Genomic DNA, 20,686 nt, shown 5'->3' on the forward strand with positions numbered 1-20,686 from the left:
TTCTGTCCCTGTGTCTTTGTCAGTGAGACTGGATGAGGTTCAGGTTTGAGATGTACACGTGTACGTGCACACACATGCGCACGCGCAAACGCGCACACGCTCTCTCTCTCTCTCTCTTCACACACACACACACACACACACACACACACACACACTTTTGGCAGGAGGGGAGGCAGTGGGAACAGGGCATTCCCTTAGGTGTGACCATAGGAGGTACATAAAACCCGTTGTCTCTTTCCGTGTTCTGTATGCTAGTAGCTGGCTATGGGTAACTATATTGCCTAGATCTATTATGTCCGTGGTTTGCAAAAATGGTGACATTATAATTCTTTCCCTCTTTATCTATTAGCTGGAATATCTCTCTAGAGAGAAACTCCCCTCATCTATTATTCAGTTACCCTGAGGGTACTGACACTTTTGAACTTTTGTTTACATTGGAAATGAGTATTGAGCAGTTGGACTGCTGGTTCCTAATCTGCTTATTATTTCCTTTTGGTGATTCAAATCTTGTCTTTGGTTTCGAGTTCATCTACTTCATATTTACTGGTCTCTGCTTCTGCTTCTGCTGTCCTGGGCTTGGGAACTGATAAACTGCTCCCAGCCATCTCCTGTGCAGGGTCAGGCCTCACCTTTGACCAGGTGGGGCCTCGCTTGAGCTTGTCAGCGTAACCAGGAGAGATGACTCCAGACTGCTGACATTTCCTTCTCTCTCTCCCAGCCATATATTTTCAGACTTTACAGTCTGCAGAGTTCCTGCTCTGTGCCAGGGGATTAATTCTTTATGCTTGGGGCAAGAGACTTTGGAGTGTTTGGATTTTTCTGATCTGACCCTCCATTCCCAGACAAAAGAACAATAAAGGGCTCTGCTGCATTGGAGAGGCTAGTCCTTCTAGTAGCCTGGCCAGGCATGAGCTCTGACCCCAGCCACTATTGTCTGGGTCATAAATTCTTTAGAGTAACAGCACGCTTGAAATCATTTGGATGCTTTGGGATCAGTTACACATTATACTGCATGATATCCAAGGACCTCTTGACTTCTGGAGATTACAACACATATATTCCCTCTGGGAGGAGAATATTTCATGTGCAGTGATGTGCAGTTCATTAATTCATTTAATTGTTGACCTATTCAGCAAATATTTATTGAGCATCATGTGATTCAGAGGCTGGGGGCCCAGCCTGAGAAAGCCCCTCCTCCTCCTCCTGGAGTGTCTGTTCAGGGTGAGGGACACAGACAGTAAAGAAGCAAACAAATTCATAAGATCATTCCACAGGGGGATGAATAATGCTGTGAAGTCCCTAAAGCAGAGTGGTGAGCAAGACACACCTGGCATGTGGAGGGGTCGCAGGAAGCTGGACAACTGGAGTAGTTGTGGGAGGCGTCCTTGGGTGGCGACTCATCAGCAGAGACTGGAATGGTACACAGGTGCCAGCCTTGTGGAGGATCTAGGGAAGAGATGTCCTGGCAGAAGGAGCAGCAGGTGTGAAGGTGCCAAGGCAGGGATGAGTTTGGACTATCTGGGAACAGTGTGCCTGGCAGCTAGAGCCCTGGAGGATGCGCTTGGCGGGTGAGCACGGTGAGGGCCTGGGGAAGTGTGAATTTGGTTCTTCATGTCCTCCGTCTCCTGCCCTCTGGCTACTGGAAGAAGCAGAGATTGAACCGGAGGAAGTAGAAGTGAGGCAGTTGTGGAGGCCACCCAGCCTGAACGAGGAGAGAGGTATGGCCTGGGTCACAGTGGTAGCAGCGGCACTGGAGAGAGGTGTGTGACGCAGCTGAACTTTGCCAAGGGGTGGCCAGCAGGGTGAAGGGTTTTCTGGGGGGCCGACAGTGGCCTGTGGATTCTGGGAACAGTCGAGCCCCTTTTCACCCGAGCTGGCCTGTTTTACACTGTGGGCATCTCATCTAATCGCCACTGCAGTCGGCTCTTATTTCCCATTTTGCAGACGAGGAAATGGAGGCCAGAGAAGTGACGCCTTGATCCTTGCCATCAGCTTTTGGAGTTGGAGTTGGAATCTGGGTTCCCCTTTCTCCCTCCTTCCAGTGATAGCCATTAATGCTTGTTGGTGACACAGCCTGTGCCCAGGAGGAGCCCATGTCTGAGTGCTAAATTTATTAAGTGTGGGGGGGTATCAGACCCACTCTGGTGGCCTTTCTCCCATCCGCACTATGCTAGATCCTAACCTGCCTTTTATTACAGTATTTATTACAAGGGAGAAAACAGGGACTTTTCAGTTGCTGATACATAAGTAACTTTACACGTGGCCCAGATAAGGTGTGTACGGCTCCCGACTTTGAACTCCAGAGCCTGCTTAACTGATGGGCTGAGAGTTTCCTTGCCCATCTAGTTCTTCTTATTACCTTTTCCAGTGCTTTGCAAGTAAAGGGAACTTGCCTTTATTTCTGTTTGGCACTTCAGCCAGCCAAATGACTTTACTCTAGGAGGGGGGAGTGACCCAGCCCCCTACCCACATGTGGCCTATTTGAAAAGTGGTCTCAAGTTTGGTACTGCCTCTCTGCTTGCTGTTCACTCCTTGGTGACACTGACAGACACAGACAGATGCTGGTTATTCTCACTTCTACTTGCAGTTAGGCCTCATGGTAAGAATTTTGTACCAATCAATTTTTGAAATTTTTTTAGTTGTCAATGGATCTTTTATTTTATTTATTTATTTATATGTGGTGCTGAGTATCAAACCCAGGGCCTCACACATGCCAGTGCTCTACCACTAAGCCACAATTCCAGTCCCTTGATGAAATTTTTAAAATCATATTTTACCAGATTTTATAAAACTTAACAGAAGCCACACACTGGTTGTAAATAGTTCCAACAGGAGAACAGTATGTAAAGCATGGAAGTTCCTCTTCACTGCCTTTTTTTTAGTACTGGCACCTGGGACGCTTTATTGCTGAGCCACATCTCCAGCCCCTTTTTTTTTTTTAATATATATTTTAGTTATAGGCGGACACAATATCTTTACTTATTTTTATGGGGTGCTGAGGATCGAACCCAGTGCCTCACATGTGCTAGGCGAGCGCTCTGCCACTGAGCCACGACCCCAGCCCCCATTAGCTGTTTTTATTACACATAGCTGTTTGTACTCTCCAGCTGTTCTGTAGACGGTGCTTTCTTTCAGGAGTCTGCCTTGGAGCCATCCTCCCACAGCAGTGGGTCAAGGTCTGTGGCATTCTTTTTAATGATGGTGCAGTGGACGTGCTGGTTGTTTCCACCTTTCATTATGTGACTGTCTCATGCACACACACACATATACACACACACACACACACACACAAACCCTTTGTTTGCATCTTAGATTTTCCTTAGTTGTAATTGTTGAAACAAAGTATCCATTTTTTAACATTCAGCATCTGAAATTTATTTTGGCTTTAGGTTGAGATAAAGATCTACCCCCCTCAATAGTTAATCAATTGTTCCTGTACTATCAGCTAAACAATTCATTCTTTTCCATTCATTTGAAAAGCTTGGTATGAGCCAAGCCCTGGTCCAAGTGTTCTCGTGTGTTCTTTCAGTCCTTTACCCCAACTCAGTGAAGCAGGTTGATAACGTTCCCATTCACAGTGAGGGAACCGAAGCCAAAGCAGTGAGGTTGCTTGCTCAACATCTGACAACTGGATGAGGCAGAGCCTGGCTTGGAATATTGAGGATTTATATGATAACCGGCCCCCTTACTTGTGCTGTATTTTCAGCAGCCCTTCTTGGGATTTCTTGTCTATTAGTTGTAGTAGTTTTTATTGTCCCATGCTGTGGTCCTGTTTCGAGGCCTGTTCCCTGCCTCTTTGCCCTGACCAGGACTTCGTGACTACATTAAATGCCACTGTTGTTTGCTGGCAGGTGTGGGTGTCTCAGGTGTTTTATCCTGTAGGGCCCCCTCCACAGGGAACTGGTTGGGCAGGGATGGGGATGGTTCTGAATTCCCTTAAGAAGTCCATGATGGCTACTCAGGCAGTGCCAGTGTCATGGAGGACATCTGTTCCCGTGGCTGAACCAAACCAGGGAAGAAATTGGCACAAAGCATGCCAACTTGAGTATTAGCAGCAGTGGGCAGTGTTATGGGGCTGTTAATATGAAGGGAAGAAAAGCCCAGCAGAGTGACTGAGGGAGCCTGGCAAGAAGATAGCACAGTGAACCAGGACGTGTAGGAGCAGCCTCAGAGCTGACTGGCTGCTGCCTTGGTGGCATTTGTGGTTCGCCTGGGTGTCATGAGATAAGAAGTGCTTCACATCTCAGCTATGTCTCTTCCTGATGATGTGGACTTGGGCAAATAACTAAACCTCTTTCTCAGTTTCATTTTCTGTAAAATGGGGTGATAGTAGCACCTACCCTAGGTTTTCTTGAGGATTAAATTAATCAAGCAATGCCAAGTGCTTAAAAGACTGGTTAGAACACAGTAAACACTCAAATATAAGCTTGGCATTGTTCCTTTCTCCGGTTCTTAGAGGGTGTGTAGGCAGGTATCATCACTCAGGTGGTTCCCAAACACCTGCAACACGGCCCACGGTGCTAGGACTACAGCAGGGCTCAGGACAGACACAGACTCTGAAGGGGTTTGAATGGAGGCCTGAAAGATAAGGAGCCAGCCATGGAAACCTCTGGGAAAGAGCATTCCATACAGAGTGCAGAACAGCACATGCAAAGCCCTGAGACTGGAACTTGCAAGTTTGTTCTAAGCATAAGGAGGCCAGTGTGACCTGAGGGCACAGAGGGAAAGGAAGAGCATCAGGAGACAGCATCAGAGAGGGAGCTAGGTGGGAAGTTCTTAGCCTAGGTTATTTTGGTTGAAAATAACAGAAATCTGTGTCACCTGAACCTGAAAGAATTTTGAGGTGCTTCTTGAAACCTGGTATAGGCATCATCTCCTGTCATCAGGAGCAGTAGACCCAGGGTTTAGATGGTTTTCTCTCTCCACTTCCCATCTCTGCCTCTTCTGTCTGCTTCCTTTCCTCTCTGGGTTTTCCCAGACATTTGGCTGTTCTCAGAACTCCTTCCTTTGTGGGCTCTCCAGTTCCCATCCACTGTCAAAGACTCTTGCTTGTCTGCATACCAGAAGAGGGGATCCGATTGGCCCAGCTTTTGGTCAGGTGGCCACCTCTCATCCAATCATAGCCTCTCTGTCTGTGCTTGTATACATGCACAGCTGTCATGAAAAGCTGAGGCTAGGAAACCTGGCAGATCCAATCCTTGCTCTTCTTGGCTAGAGTATCATTACCCTTCTCATATATGAAGCAATGCTAGGGACCGATTCAGAGCTCTTCCACTTGATATCCTTGTTGGGTCATCACTTATCAAAGCCTTAGTTTCCTCACTTGTCAAATGAGAATGTTAACCTGTTTTGTCACATCATCCCAGATATGGAACACCTACAAAAACAGATTGAGCAACAAATACACTTGAAATAATATTTGAGTGTTTATTATGTTCGCAGAATTGAAAAATTGAGACTTAATGGGTTTTAAGGTTTCCACTTTGGGGGGATTAAAAGCATTAAATTTATGTAAAGTACTTAGTCTGAGCTAAGAACACAGTAAGCACTCAAGAAGGATTCATTCTCATCCTTATTTGTCCTTCCTTGGCAGGATAGTGCTCTGTCGTTGAAACTGGGACTTGGGAATGAGACATTTGGATCGATCCCAGCTCCACTACCGGCTAGCTCTGAGGCCTTGCCCAAGTGAGTTCCCATTGAGCCTTGGTTTCTTCATCTGCATAATGGAGAATAACAAGCAGGATGTATGTTTGTTGGCTGAAATCTGGGGTAACTGACAATTCAAGAGTGTCAGGGGCACAGTGGTACACGCCTATAATCTCAGTGACTTGGGTTTGAGACGAGCCTCAGCAACTTAGCAAGGCTCTAAGCAACTTCGTGAGACCCTGTCTCAAAATAAAAAAAAATAAAAAGGGCTGGGGATGTGTCAGTGATAAAATACCCCTGGGTTCAATCCAAAACAAAAACAAAAGCTTATAAATTAAGAGTGTCAGAGTTCACAGCACAATTCACTATGGAACCAACCTAGGTGTCCATCACCAGATGAATGGATAAAGAAAATGTGGTATATATACATGATTGAGTTTTATTTAGATATAAAGAAAAATGAAACTTATAATTTGCAGGAAAATGGATAGAACTTGAGGTCATTATGTACAGCAAAATAAACCAAACTCAGAGGGTCAAGGGTCATATATTTTTCTCTCATATGTGAAAACTAAAGAGAAAATAGAAGAAGAGGTGTGTGTGTGTGTGTGTGTGTGTGTGTGTGTGTGTGTGTGTAGGGGTCTCATGAAAATCAAAGGAAGATCAGTAGAGGAAAGGAATCAAAAGATGGGAGGAGGGGAGGGAGGTAGAGGTGTCAGGGAATGATATTGATCAAAATACAGTATATCGTGTGCATGTATGAATGTGTAACAATAAATCCCATCATTATGTACAACTATAACACACCAATAAAAAATGTTGAAAGAGAAAACAAAATAGTGTCAGTGTTCAGTGCAGCCCTGGCCCATGTTTGTGAACCTCTGGCAGGATTGACGTTAGGACCGACAGAAGCTTGTATAGGGCCTTTGTATACACAGCATGGCGTGCAGCATTCTCCCTGCTTGTGAAGAACAGAACTGGACAGCAGCTTCTAAGGAATGAATGTGTTTGTGTCTGGTCATATCCATTCCTCAGTGTGATTTTCTTCTTCTTTTTCTCCCCCTTTCCCTCCCACTTCTTCTTCTCTGTCACACCTACTAGATGAACACTCTGCCTTTGAGCTGTAATACCAGCCTTAGAGAGTGACTCCTAAGCTTGGCTGTCAGTTGGCCTCACTTGAGAATCTTGTTTGTGCTTAGGATTCTCTGGCCTATCTCCTGGAGCAGCTGCTTCTGCAGGTGTGTGATGATCATCTGCTGATTGGTCTGCCCAACAACCATTCGTCATTCGAGTTTTCCTTGGGAACTGCTCTTCCACTATCCAGTCCATTCATTTACTGTCACTCCTTACTCTAGGCATTGGGTCTGTGGCAGTGAATCATACAGAAAACCCTCCCTGTCCTTGAAAGTGAAGTAAGGTCTGTGAATTAGATAACAGTATCAAATGACTATCACTTCCTGATTTGGGTACTTGTACTGGGGTTAAGAGAATATCATTCTTCTTAGGAAATATCCACTGGTACCTTTGATAGTTAAAACAAAAACAAATTCATGGAAAAAAGGAAGAAATAGTATTGGCTGAACAAACATGAAAATGACTAAAATGTTGGCCCTTTTTTTCAGTTTGTGGGGAATTGTCACGAAGGCTCAGGCACAATGAAATGCTTTCTGTACAGAATAGAGTTCTATTAAAAAAAATCAATGCTCGTGCATGACTTTGAGTGTATATTCTAAAATAATAATAATAATAGTTATTATTAATTTTGAGATGGGATCTTGCTGTAGCGTCCCAGGCTAGTCTTGAACTCCTGGGCTCAAGCAATTCTCAGTCTTTAGCCTCTTAAGTAGCTAGGATTACAGGTGCATGTGCCCAGCTCCTACAATTCTAAATATTGTAATTGGTGGGATGATTATAGATTATTTTCATTTCATTCTTTATACTTGTATGTATTTTTCACATTTCCTAGAAAGAATTTTTAGAATAGAAGGGGAAAACAACTGAAGAAAAGCCCCACCATGTTAGCCCCACCATGGTAGTGTTCTTGTCCATGTGTTTTGGATGTAGAACCACCTTCATAGCAGGTATGGGCCATTCAGAACATTCCTCCCCTTCCTACTACAGTAACTGGTTCAGGGAAGGCTCAGGAGTCAAGACAGTTCAATCCAAATGAGTACAGCTGTTTTGTTGGAGCTGCTGGGGTAGAAGTTGTGCTTGCTTTCTATTGGGGTGCTAAGTTGTGTTGCATAAACTTAAGGCTGCTGAGAGCCATCTTTGCCCAAAGGATCAGATGGAAAGGAGATGGAAATGATTCTTTGGGTAACTGGAAATCGGAATTACCCTAGAATTTTTCAATAACAGGAACCAAAAAATTACCTCTGTGAGTCAGTTTGAGTTGGGTCTTTGACATTTGCAATCAAAAGTTAAAAGTAATTCAGTTATTTTAGTGGACCCAAGTATCTGTATTCTAAAAAATTCTCCACAAGTAAATTTATATGACTCAAATGTTTGGGAAACACTTTGCTAGCCTTTTGTGAGTGGTGGTTCTCAAACTTAGGTAACAGACTTGCATTGGGGAACTTGGTAAAAATACAGAGGTCCTGTACCAAATTGGAATTGATTCTGGTTTGGGGCTAGGCCCTGGGTATCTGAGTTTTGAGCAACATCCCGGGGGATTAGGTGTATCAGTTCAGAATCCCTCTGAAAAAGTGCATGGATCGTGTGCATCCCAGGGCCTTATGCATAGAAGGGGCCAGGATCTTTCTTAGATGAATGCAAGTGGACTTTGAATTTAGATCCTTTTTGGAAAAAGACATGCCTTTCCTGCCTATTACCCAGTCTTGCACACCAGCCTCTAACATAAAACTAGCACACAGCATCCTGTTTTGGGAGGAATTTTGTTACATATGTGAGCTTTATTAGTGTAATGACTTGACCAGAATGCACCCCCCTCGCGTAAGTAATTTTGGAAAAAAGCTGGATGTAGTCCATGCTGAAATGTTGCTATAGATTTAGAACAAAGTCTGTTGTTGAAGAGGAATTTTGCTAATAGTGGAAATCATTCAAGAGGATGATCACTGACTTAGTCCAAGGTAATTTATGGTGAATGTTCTGTGTGTGTATATGTACACACACTCATACTTGAAGGTGAAAGGGAGGGTGACAGCCCTTTTACTTGAATGAAAGAGAATCTTTTGAGTTGATCCATTGGGCCAGAAAATCCCTTTTCAAACACTCTCATGTAGCAGCTTTGCTTTTGAAGCCCCTGAATGAGCTGGGGGAGCAGGGATGTGAGGCCTCACTGACCCCACCCTATTGGCACTGCCCCAAAGGCACGTGTAATTTTGCCTTTGTAGGAAGCCTTTTTTCCCCAGGATTTGTACCCTATGCTGTTTCTGTAGCTCATCCCCTAGAATTAGGACATGGGTTAGCCAGGATTATTCAAATTTAAACTAATCATCTTCAAGCATTTTTGTTTGTGTCTCCTCAATAAAGGTTTGATATGCCTGTATCTCCTTGTACATTTTAAGTCTATCATCTAAAATAATCTTATGTAACTAATTTTTTCTTATTTATGGGAGAAAGAAAAAAGATACCTTTTATAAGATGAGTTAAAATGAAGATTGACTAATTGAAATAAATATTTTATGATATTGTTAGAAAAAATGGTTTTTACAGCTGGGCATGGTGACACGCATCTGTAATCCCAGCTGCTCAGGAGACCAGGGCTGGGGGATTATTTGAGCTTATATGTTTAAGACCAGCTTGGTTGACATAGTGAGATCCCATATTTAAAAAAACAAAAAAAGAAAAGAAATGGGGTGGGGATGGGTATGCCTTACCTTACAAATAAAATAGAGCATATAGAATCTGAAAGAAATCACACTGATTTTTCCCTGGAGATTTTTTTTCTGGTGAATTTTGAAAAATTTGGTAGCCCTAAAAAGCATATCTTTAGTTGAGTCAGGCCACCAACATATACTGCTTTGGCTGTTCATGATCCCAGCATGAGCCAGAATATCCTGTTTTTAAGTCCAAATTTCATATTTGATAGATGTCAAGTCAGAAGGACAAGGGAGTCTGGGGACATAAGGAGCTTTATTGTTCTTTAAATACTGTTGATATCTTCCATTGTTGGGAGTCCTACCGGTTCATACACTCCAGGAGTGTCACCCCTTGGGAAGAAGCAGGAGGTTGTTAGTGCAGGTAAGCCCTTGAAAAGGAGGCAGGCTGGTGAGCCAGTCCGGGGAAGGGTAAATTGTGAAAATTGAGGATCAGGAACATTGTTTCCCTTAAAAACATTCTGGTTGTGTCCATTGAAAGTTTCTATAAACCCCCAGAGATCAGGTCATCCAAGCCTCAAGATTGTTGGCTTAATCCAGCACTTTCTTTTGGAGTGGGAAGTCCAGAGATAGGTAGTTACAGAAATTGTGGTCACCACCACCTGTGTGTGTCACACAGATATATCCCAACCCATGTGCAATTCAATGATTTCTGGTAAGTTTGTGAAGTTGTACGACTATTGCCACAATTCAGTTTTAGAATATCATCATCACCCCCCCACCCAAAGTTCAGTCCTTATTTTCACATCCATCCATATCACTACCAGTCTACTTTTTGTCTTTTTGTCTTTTCTGAATATTTCAAATACATGGAGTCATAAATTATGGTCTCTTTTGCCCCAGGCATCTATCTGCTGTGTAGTGTAATGTTTTTGAGGCTCCTCCATGTTGCAGCATGTATCCATAGTTCATTTCTCTTTATTGCTGAATAATATTCTGTTGTGTGTGGGAATACCACATTTTGTTGATTCATTCGCCAGTTGATGGGTATTTGGTTGGTTTCCAGTTTGGTGCCAGGATGAGTAATGCTGTTATGAACATTTATGTACCAGCTTCTGTGTGGATATGTTTTCAGTTCTACCCAGGAGTAGAACTGCTGGATCATGTAACTCTGTGCATAAGTTTTAGAAATTGCCAAATTCTTTTCCAATGTGACCGCACCACTTGTGGTCCTACCAGCAGTGAATTGAGGGGTCCAGTGTTGGGTGTCCTCACTGAAACGACTTGGTACTACCTCCATCCTGTGGGTGTGCAGCGGTCTCTCACTGTGGTTTTATTTTTCATTGCCCTGATGACTCATGGTGTGGTCATCTTTTTATGTGCTTATTGCCCATCTGTGATCTTCTTTGGTGAAATGGCTATTCAGACCATTCTCACATTTTTTTGGCCTGTTCATCTTATTGAGTTGGAAGAGTTCTTTATGTGTTCTGGATACCACTCATCAGATATATGATTTACAAATATTTTCTCTCAAAATATTTCAGTTTTCTTAATTATGTTTTTCAAACAATCAGTTTTTCAATTTTGGAAATTAAGTTTTTATCCATTTTTTTTAATGGATTACACTTTTGGTGTCACTATTGAAGAACCTTTGCCTAACTCATTGTCATAAAGGTGGTGGCACATGCCTGTAATCCCAGCAACTCAGGAGGCAGAGGCAGGAGGATCACAGATTCAAGGCCGGCGTCAGCAACTTAGTGAGACCCTGTCTCAAAATAAAAAGGACTGGGGATATAGTTCAGTGGTAGAGTGCCCCTGGGTTCAACCCCCAGTACCACAAAACAAAACAAAAAAAAACACTGGATTTTCTCTTATGTTTTATCCTAAAAGTTTCATAATTTTAGCTCTTATTTTTAGATCTATAATTCCTTTTGAGATCATTTTTGTATATTAGGAAATGAGGGTCTAAATTTATCTTTTTGCATGATACCATCTAATGGTCCCAGCAGCATTTATTGAAAAAAGATGATTTTCCTACTTTGAATTGTTAGCATTTTTGTTGGAAATCAGTTGACCATTAATCTGATTTATTTTTAGATCATGAGTTCTGATCCATTCATCTAAATGTCTATCTTATTGCCAATACCACAGTCTTCATTACTGTAGTTAGTTTAGGAATCAGGAAGTGTAAGTCCTCATTTTATTGTTCATTTTCAAAATTGTTTTGGCCTTTATGGGTTCTTTACATTTGCTTTTCAGATTTTCAGATCATCTCATCTCATCTGCACAAAAACCTGCTGGGATCTGATAGTCTTTATGTTGACTTTATATGTCAATTTGGTAAAGATACAAACATTTAGTTTCCAGTCTGGGAACAGCAGTGCTTTTCCGTTTATTTAGATTTTCTTTTATTTCTCTCAGCAGGCTTGTTTTATAGTTTTTGGTGTACAAGTCTTACAATTCTTTTGTTAAATTTATTCCCATGTATTTTGTTCTTTTTGATGATACTGTGAATAGGTTTGTTAAATTTATTTTTGGTTGTCATTGCAAATACATAGAAATATTGATTTTTGTATATTGATCTTAGATTCTTATAAACTTGTATAATATTTATAGTTGTAATATATGTGGATGGGCGTGCACATGTGTGTATTCTTTAAGGTTTTCTCTGAACAGAGTCATATTATCTGCAAATATATGGACAGTTTTGCTCTTTTCTTTTCCGACTTGACTGTCTTTAATTTAAAACAATTTCCCCCCTGTATGGATGACTAACTGTAGTATAGCGCTGAATGGGAATGGTGAGAGTAGACACCTTTCTTTCCCTGTTCTCTATCTTAAAAGGAAAACATTAGCCATATGTTAGTTGTAGGTTTTTTTTAAGTATGTGCTTTATTAGGTTGAAGAAGTTACCTTTTCTTCCTTAGCTTGAGAGGATTTTTTGCGTTTGGTTTTGTCATTTATTATGAATAGGTATTGGATTTTGTCAAATAGTTTTGCTGTGTATATTAACACCCATTTTTTTGTTTTTATTGTAACATGGTATATTATTGATTTATAGATGTTAGATCAAGCTTAAATTATTGATTTGAAATCTTCTAATATAGGCATTTAGATCTCTAAATACTGCTTGCCTTTCTTAAATGAAGCCCCATAAATGTTGATAATGTGGTGTTTTTATTTTCATTCCATTCAGAATACTTTCTCATTTGCCTTACAATTTCTTCTTTGACTCATGAGTTATTTACAAGTATCTTGTTTGCTGGGTGTGGTGGCATACACTTGTTGTCCCAGCTACTTAGTGTGCTGAGGAGGGAGGAGCACTTGAGCCCATGAGTTCAAGACCAGCCTGGGCAACATGGTGAGACCTGTCTGAAAACAAAGTATACTCTTTTATCCAAATATTTGGAGGTTTACCACATTTATTTTCTTTTTTTTAAATATGAGTATAATAGTTAAACATAGGAGTTGGCTTTGTCCTGACAAAGTCATACGTGAATGGAATCTGACCCACTCCATTTCCATCCCTGTTCTTCCCCTGTTTTTAACTTAATTCCATGATTAAAATACTTTGTATGATTTCAGTTCTTTTTTTTTTTTTTTGCGGTGCTGGGGATCGAACCCAGGGCCTTGTGCTTGCAAGGCAAGCACTCTACTGACTGAGCTATCTCCCCAGCCCTGATTTCAGTTCTTTAAAGCAGTTATTTTTCCTTTTATTTTGAAATAATTTCAGCCTCAGGAAATTGTAAAAATATGACATATAGGACTTGGACACTTCCCTCATACTGTATACAAAATTAACTCAAAATAGATCATAGCCCTCAATTTAAGAATTAAAACTATTAAACCCTTGGAAGAAAACGTAGGAATATGTCTTTATGATCTTGAAGTAGGTAGTGGTTTCTTAGATATGACACCAAAAGAAAAAGCAACAAAAGAAAAAAAGATACATTGGGCTTCATCAGAATTAAAACCTTTTGTGATTTGAAAGACACTATCAAAAATCGTAACAAGACAACTTACAGAATGGAAGAAGGTATTTGCAAATCTTATGTCTCATAAGGGACTTGTGTACAGAATATACAAAGAATGCTTACAAGTTGACAGTCTAAAAACAACCCAGCAGTGCCACATGCCTGTAATCCCAGGAACTTGTGAGGCCAAGGCAGAAGATTCCAAATTTTCGATGAGCCTCAGCAACTTAGCAAGATCCTGTCTTAAAATTAAAAACTTAAAAGAATTGGGAGTGTGGCTCAGTGGTAGACTGACCACCCTGGCTTCGATCCTCAGGACCAGTAAATAAATAGATAAGTAAATACATACAGATATACATACAGACAGACAAAGCATTTGAAGGTATTTCTCCAAAAACTAAATTCAAATGGCCCATAAATACATGAAAATATGAGCAGTGTCATCAGTTATGAGGGTGGTGCTAATCAAAACCACAAGATAACATTTCACACCAACTAGGATGTCTATAATTTAAAAGATGAACAAACAAGTGATGAGAAGAATGGGGAGAAATTAGAACTCATATATGGCTAGTGAGATTGTAAAATAGCATAGCTACTTTGGAAGACAATTTGGCAGTTCCTAAAAAAAAATTACACATGTAGTTACCATATGATCTATTCTAGGTATACACCAAAGAGAAATATAAACATATGTTCATATACTATGAACCCAAATGTTCATAGCAGCAATATTAATACTCAAAAAATGAAAATAGCTCAGGAGGCTGAGGCAGGGGGATCACAAGTTCAAAGCCAACCTTAGTAACTTAGCAAAGCCCTAAGCAACTTAGCAAGACCCTGTCTCTAAATAAAATATTAAAAGGGTCTGGGGATGTGACTCAGTGGTTGAGCACCCTGGATTCAATCTCCAGAACAACAAAAAAAAAAAAAGAAAAGAAAAAAAAGTAGTATCCAGTTAACTGATGACTGGCCAAACAAAATGTGATATGTAAACAATGATATATTATTTTGCTGTAGAAAGGAAGAAGTACTGATATATTCTATAATGTACATAAACCTTGAAAACACATGAATGAAAGAAACCAGACAGAAAAGATGACATATTACATGATTCCATTTATTTGAAATATTCAGAGTAAGCAAATCTATAGAGGCAGAAAGTAGATTTTGTGTTTGCCTACAATGCTGTAAGGGATGCTATAAGGAAGGAATAAAAAGTGATTGCTGAGGATCCAAAATTTATTTTTGGCATGATGAAAATTTTATAAGGTTAGGCTGTGGTGATCGCTGTTAAAAAAATCTACTTCTGGCCTGGCACAATGGCTCTTTCCTGTAATCCCAGCAACTCAGGAGTCTGAGGCAGGAGGATCATGAGTTCAAGGCCAGCCTCAGCAACTTAGTGAGACCCTGTCTCTAAATAAAATATAAAAAGGGCTGGGGATGTGACTGTAAGCATCCCTGGTTTCAATCCTCAATACAAAAAAACAAAAAACAAAACAAAACAACAATAAAAAAACTATTTCTGATTAATACTAAAACTTAGTTTTAGGTAAATATACAAATTTTGCTCTAATATAGCTCCATTCTTCCTCCTCCTTTTGTGTTACTATTGTTATATATTTTTAAATGTGCTGTAGACCCTACAATACAGTTTTATAATTATTTTGTGAAATCTTACATCTTATATTGTTGGTTTTGGGTACTGGGGATTGAACATAGGGTCTCGTGCATGCCAGGTATGTGTTCTATCATTGAGCTACACCCCCAGTTCTAAGATCTTACATCTTTCAAATCAGTTGATAAGAAAAGAAAAATATTTAGTCTTTTTATATTTGCCTGTTTTTACCTTTGCTGTTGCACTTTATCCATGTCAATTGGAGTTATCATACGGTACTTTTCCTTTCAGCTTAAAGGACTTCTGTGGTATTTCTTGCAGATCAACTTGGGAATGCCTTTATTTTACCTTGATTTTTGAAGGACAGTTGTACTGGATTTTGAATTCTTATTTGACAGTCCCCCCCTCCCTTTTCATTATTTTACTTATGTTTTTGTGTGCAGGGGATGCCAAGATCTTGTGCATGCTAGGCAAGTGCTCCACTCTGAGCTATATCCCCAGCCCTCTTCATTATTTGAATATGTCCTCCTGATACCATCTAGCCTCCCTTGTTTCTGGTGGAAATGAACTGTTGATTGTGTTGATGCTCCCTGTGTGTGAGCTGTTTTATTTTTTCTCCCTACTTTAAAGATTTTTCTGTCTTTGTCTTTCATCAGTTTGACTATGCTGTGACTGAGGGTGGATCTCTTTTTATTTATCCTGTGTGGAATTTGTTGGACTTCTTGGATGTGTAAACTAATATTTTCCATCAGACTTGGGCATTTGGGGCTGTTGTTTATTCAAATCTGCTTTTTTCCTGACCTTTCTCTCCTCTCCTTCTAGAACTTTCATTATGCCTATGTTGATGCACCCTCGATGGTTTTCCTCATGTCTCTGGAGGTCTCTTTATTTTTATTCAGTCCTCTTTGTTTCCATTTGTTCTGTTGCTTATCATTAAGTTCACTGATTGATTCTTTTGCCATCTCAAATCTACTGTTGAGTCCCTTTAGTGAACTCAGTTTATCTCAGTTATTATAATTTTTTAACTTCAGAATTTCCACTTTCCCCCCTAATTTCTATAGTTTCCGTATTCCTTTAATTCCTTAATCATAATTTCCTTTAGTTTTGGAACACACTTATAATAACTGTTTGAAGTCTTTGATAAGTCTACACACTCTCAAGACAATTTCTGTAAACTGCTTGATTTCCTGGGTGAAAGTCACACTTGACTGTTTTTTTGCGTGTCTCGTGATTTTTGTCATTGTCAAAATCTAAACATTTTAGGTCATAGAGCAGCTCTGGATTCTGATCTCTCCCTCCCTAGGCCATTGTCTTTGTTGCTTCTTTTCTAGTTTTGTTTATTTAATGACTTTCCTTGGCTAATTCTTCAGTTTGTCTCCCTGTGATGTGTAAACAGAGTCTTAGCTCTTTTCATTCTTTTTTAAAACTTATTTTAATTTTAAGCATAATTTTCTAGGGGTTACCCTGGGTTTGGCATGATTTAGTGGTCAGCAGATACTTGATCAGAGATTATGCTGCAATACCTGGATACTTCTTTTGTATGTGGGTTGGGGAATTTTTTCAAAGTTCAAGCAGTTTGAGTCCGCCCAGCTATTACTCTCTGCCTGACCATCTTGTGTTTCTCTTACGTATGCTCAAGACTTGTTCAAGCTAGGTATGTGTAGATTGCTAGACCCCTGTCTAGTCCCTCTGGAGCTTGCCTGCAACGTTGTATATGTGTACGGATGTAAGGCCCAGTATGGCTCTCTCATCCCCTGGATCTTCCTGTTAAACTTCAGACTGTCTGAATGTCTGTTGCTCTCTTCAGCAAGTATGTAACCACAGTCCTTCTGTAATGTTCATCTTCCCGTTTGTTCGTTCGCTGCTGTTCCTTGCTCTGTGCAGGTCCAGCTACCCACCTCCAGCAGCAGAGTTTTCATTGCTTACTCTGCTTTGGTCAAACTGTTGGAGCTGGTGTGTGTGATGGGAGTAACCCCAGATTGAACGCTGCATTCTCCCTCTGTTCTTACTTGAAGTTCAGCAGTTTTTCTTGAAGAAATGCTTTAGGTTGTTGTCTGCCTTTGGTTGATTTCAAATGTCTGTTTGACAGTATTGTCCATTTTATTGTTGATTTTTTTGGGGAACAAATTTTCTGAGCACCTCACTTTGCCATTCCACAGGTCTGGTTGGCAGTGTTGGCTTTTGATTTCCTCTTTAACTTAAGGCATGCCCAGAGGTCTTCCAAATTTTCAAATTTGAAATATATCATCCTGTTTACATATTTTAGTCCATGGGAAAACTTTCTAAATTGTTTTTTTTAAACGTTTTACTTTATTATGAACAATTGCAAACATACAGAAGTAAAGCATATATTATTCAGTCATGACTAATCTTGTTTTATTTGTTTTGATTTTTCTGACTCCCTTGCCCAGTGTTTTGAACACGTACCATATATCATATCATTTTACCCGTAAATATTTCAGTATGTAGTTCTGAAAGGACATGGTTTCTCTACAGAATCATAATGATAATACCATTATCACATTAAATACAGCTAAAACTATATTTATCACAGTTAAAACAATAGTAATTCCTTAAAACTATCAGATACCCTTGTGAAACCTTGAAAACTGCTCAGTCAAGTGAAATCAGACTCTCTGGGGGTGAGGCTTGGGCATCAACATATATTAGGCTCCCTAGGTAATCGTGACATGCAGCTGACATAGAGAACCATTGAGTTATCTTTATCCTTTTCCAAGTTGTTGTTCAGTTTTCATTTGAATGCATTAGTTACAGGGTTGTGACAGGAAAATTTTTCTTTAGGGCAATTTCAAAGAAAACTTTTTTTTCTAATAAAGATCAGTTTTTATGAATAATATTCCATGGATATTTTATACAGAATGAGTCTCATCTATTTTCTGGCAAAGAGCTTTATATAAACTTTAAAACCCAGTCACTAGTGTGTTATGCAGATTCTCTCTAGCCTTATTTTTGGTCAACTTTATGTATTACTCTTCTGAAAAGAAATAGCATGTGCTTCCCACACCAATTATGATTTTGTAAGTTCTCCTTAGGTTTCTAATGACTTTTAAAACAAAACTTTTTTTTCTCAGTTCTGAGGATCGAAGCCAGAGCTAGGCAACATTCTATCACTGAACTACAACCCCAACCCTGTTTTAGACATTTAGATTCATGTTTTCTTCATAAATTTTGGTCATGAAATGTTGAGGGAAAGGAATAGCAGACTGTTCTCTTGCCCCTCCACCCCTACCCCAGTTACAATACAATTAAGGATGCATCTCTGGATCCTTCATTACATTTGGAATGTTTTCTGATATCCGTTCATCAAGTGTGTTGGGTGACATCAAATGCCGTTTCAGTCCTTCTGCAATAGGCCCTGTCTCTCCAGAGTTCATATCAGGGAACCAGCTTTTAGTACATCTGGGCATTGCCACATCCTCTCCACCTCAGAAGCACCTGTCTCATTGCTGATTTTTTTGTATGGTGGGCACTTGGGGAAATGTGTACATCAGAAGCAGCAAACTGATTTAACACCACATTTTGCATGGCTGAGGTGTGTGCCAGCCTTGGTTCTCCACCCCTCTGTCAGCACCATTTGGTCTAGACACAGAATCCCCCCACTCCCCTGCTGTGTGATCTGCAGCTTACTGCTTTTCCTGAAATAAGTGCTAATTGGTTTTCAATTCCACTTGGATTTGAATGCTGCCCACTGCAGCCTTGGTCCAGAAACACTGATCTGTTTGAAGAAATATTCCTTAGGAGGAGGAATTGGCATTTGAGGAAGCTGGTAAGCTCTGTCCTTCCCAGCTTGTCACAGTGGTCTTGGGCCTCTGCCAGCCACATGTGCCCCCTGCCTCAAGCTCAGTAAGGGATGTTTTGTAGCAACTTGCTTGGGCTGGCAAAGGCAGGTTTGGACAGAGCGTCCTTGAGTGTCCTCTTTGTGTGGATTTGTGGAAGCTAGAGGAATATCATTTGACCAGCTTAGAGTGGTGGGTCCTGATCTGTGATCCAGGAGTGTCCCTGGGTCTTCTAGATGACTCCTGCCGGTGGCCCAGGCCCCCTCTTCCCCCCAAATCATCCATCTGGGGCTGGCTCTGTTCTCTAGTCTGCTACAGGAGAGACTGAATTCTGTTGTGCCAGCCATCTGGGGTAGGGAGGGGATTTTGATTGGCCCCCACCCTCCTCCCCAGTGTTTTTTTCTGCTCAGAACACTGTTCAGGATTGTCCCACTCCAGTGCAGCTTCCAGGAGTGCATACTCATTCAGTCCCATTCATTCTCACCTGCCCAGGCCCTGGGGGACCTGGGGAGGCAGATGTCAGGTGGAGAACAGGAGCCATGGAGTGTGGGGGCGGGATAGCTCCCACAAGGCCGGGACAACAGTACAGAGGCTGGTAACACAGGCTTCCAGGGAGACAGGCCTAGCACTCCCACTGCTGGCTGGGGAATTTGGAGCAGGTGACCACACCTTTCTGGGCTTGGTCCTTTTCACAGTAGTAGTTTGCTAGGGCTTCCATAACAACGTACTACAAACCAGGTGGCTTAAACAGAAGAAATATATTGTCTCAAAGTACTAGAGGCTGAAGTTCTGAGCTCAGAGTTGGTTCTTTCTGAGGTCAATGAGGAAGCCTCCCTCAGACCTCTCTCCTGACTTCTGGTAATTGACTGGCATTGTTGGGGTTCTTGATTTCTGCTGTATCACCCTATCACTGACCTTCTCTTCATGAGGCATTGTCCCTGTGTGCATGCTTGTGTTCCATGTGTTCAAATTTCTTCTTCTTCTTTTTCTTCTTTCATCTTTCTTCTGACTGGGGATTGAGTCCAGGGGTGTCTTACTCCTGAGCTACACTCCCAGTCCTTTTTATTTTTTACTTCAAGGCAGGGTCTCACGGAGTTGCTTAAGCTGGCCTCAAATTTGTAATCCTTCTGCCTCAGTCCTCTGAGTTCCTGGGTTTACAGGTGTATACCACCGCACCTGGTAAATTTCCCCTCTCAAGGACACTGGTCAGTTTGGATTGAGGCTACCCTACTGGAGTAAGACTTCATCCTTACTTCTGTATCTGCAACAACCCTGTCTCCAAATGAGGTCACATTCCGAGAAACTGCAAGTTAAGACTTTAGTATGTGATTGGATCCATTGCACAAAAAAAATAGCACTGATAATAGTACCCATGAACTGGGATTGTTACATTATTAATTCATGCAGGTACGGTATTTAACTCAGTTCCTATTACATAGAAAGTGCTCAAGAAATTTGTAATTAGTCTTTTTTTTTTTTGAAGTTTTTTTTTTATTGTAAACAAATGGGATACATGTTGTTTCTCTGTTTGTACATGGCGTAAAGGCATACCATTTGTGTAATCGTAAATTTACATAGGGTAATGGTGTTTGATTCATTCTGTTATTTTTCCCTCCCCCCCACCCCTCCTACCCCTCTTTTCCCTCTATACAGTCCTTCCTTTCTCCATTCTTGCCCCCCTCCCTAACCCTAACTCTAACCCTAACACTAACCCCTCCCACCCCCCATTATGTGTCATCATCCACTTATTAGTGATATTATTCGTCCTTTGGTTTTTTGAGATTGACTTATCTCACTTAGCATGATATTCTCCAATTTCATCCATTTGCCTGCAAATGCCATAATTTTATCATTCTTTATGGCCGAGTAATA

At 40.9% G+C, this 20,686-nt stretch overlaps 1 protein-coding gene across 5 annotated transcripts in view; it reads left to right on the plus strand.

Moving 5' to 3' along the window:
• The window catches only part of Sipa1l3 (signal induced proliferation associated 1 like 3), a 223,067-nt gene that overhangs the window by 24,214 nt on the left and 178,167 nt on the right, over positions 1 to 20,686 (plus strand). For 3 of the 5 annotated variants that reach the window (XM_047530128.1, XM_047530134.1, XM_047530129.1), the window contains exon 2: positions 5,594 to 5,685. The exons of the other annotated variants lie outside the window; for them this stretch is intronic. The gene's annotated coding sequence lies outside the window, so the exon portion shown is untranslated. The remainder of the gene's footprint in view (positions 1 to 5,593; positions 5,686 to 20,686) is intronic. 5 annotated transcript variants of the gene reach the window in all.

This window comes from Sciurus carolinensis, chromosome 16 (assembly GCF_902686445.1).
Source record: "Sciurus carolinensis chromosome 16, mSciCar1.2, whole genome shotgun sequence".
Taxonomy (NCBI): Eukaryota; Metazoa; Chordata; class Mammalia; order Rodentia; family Sciuridae; genus Sciurus; species Sciurus carolinensis.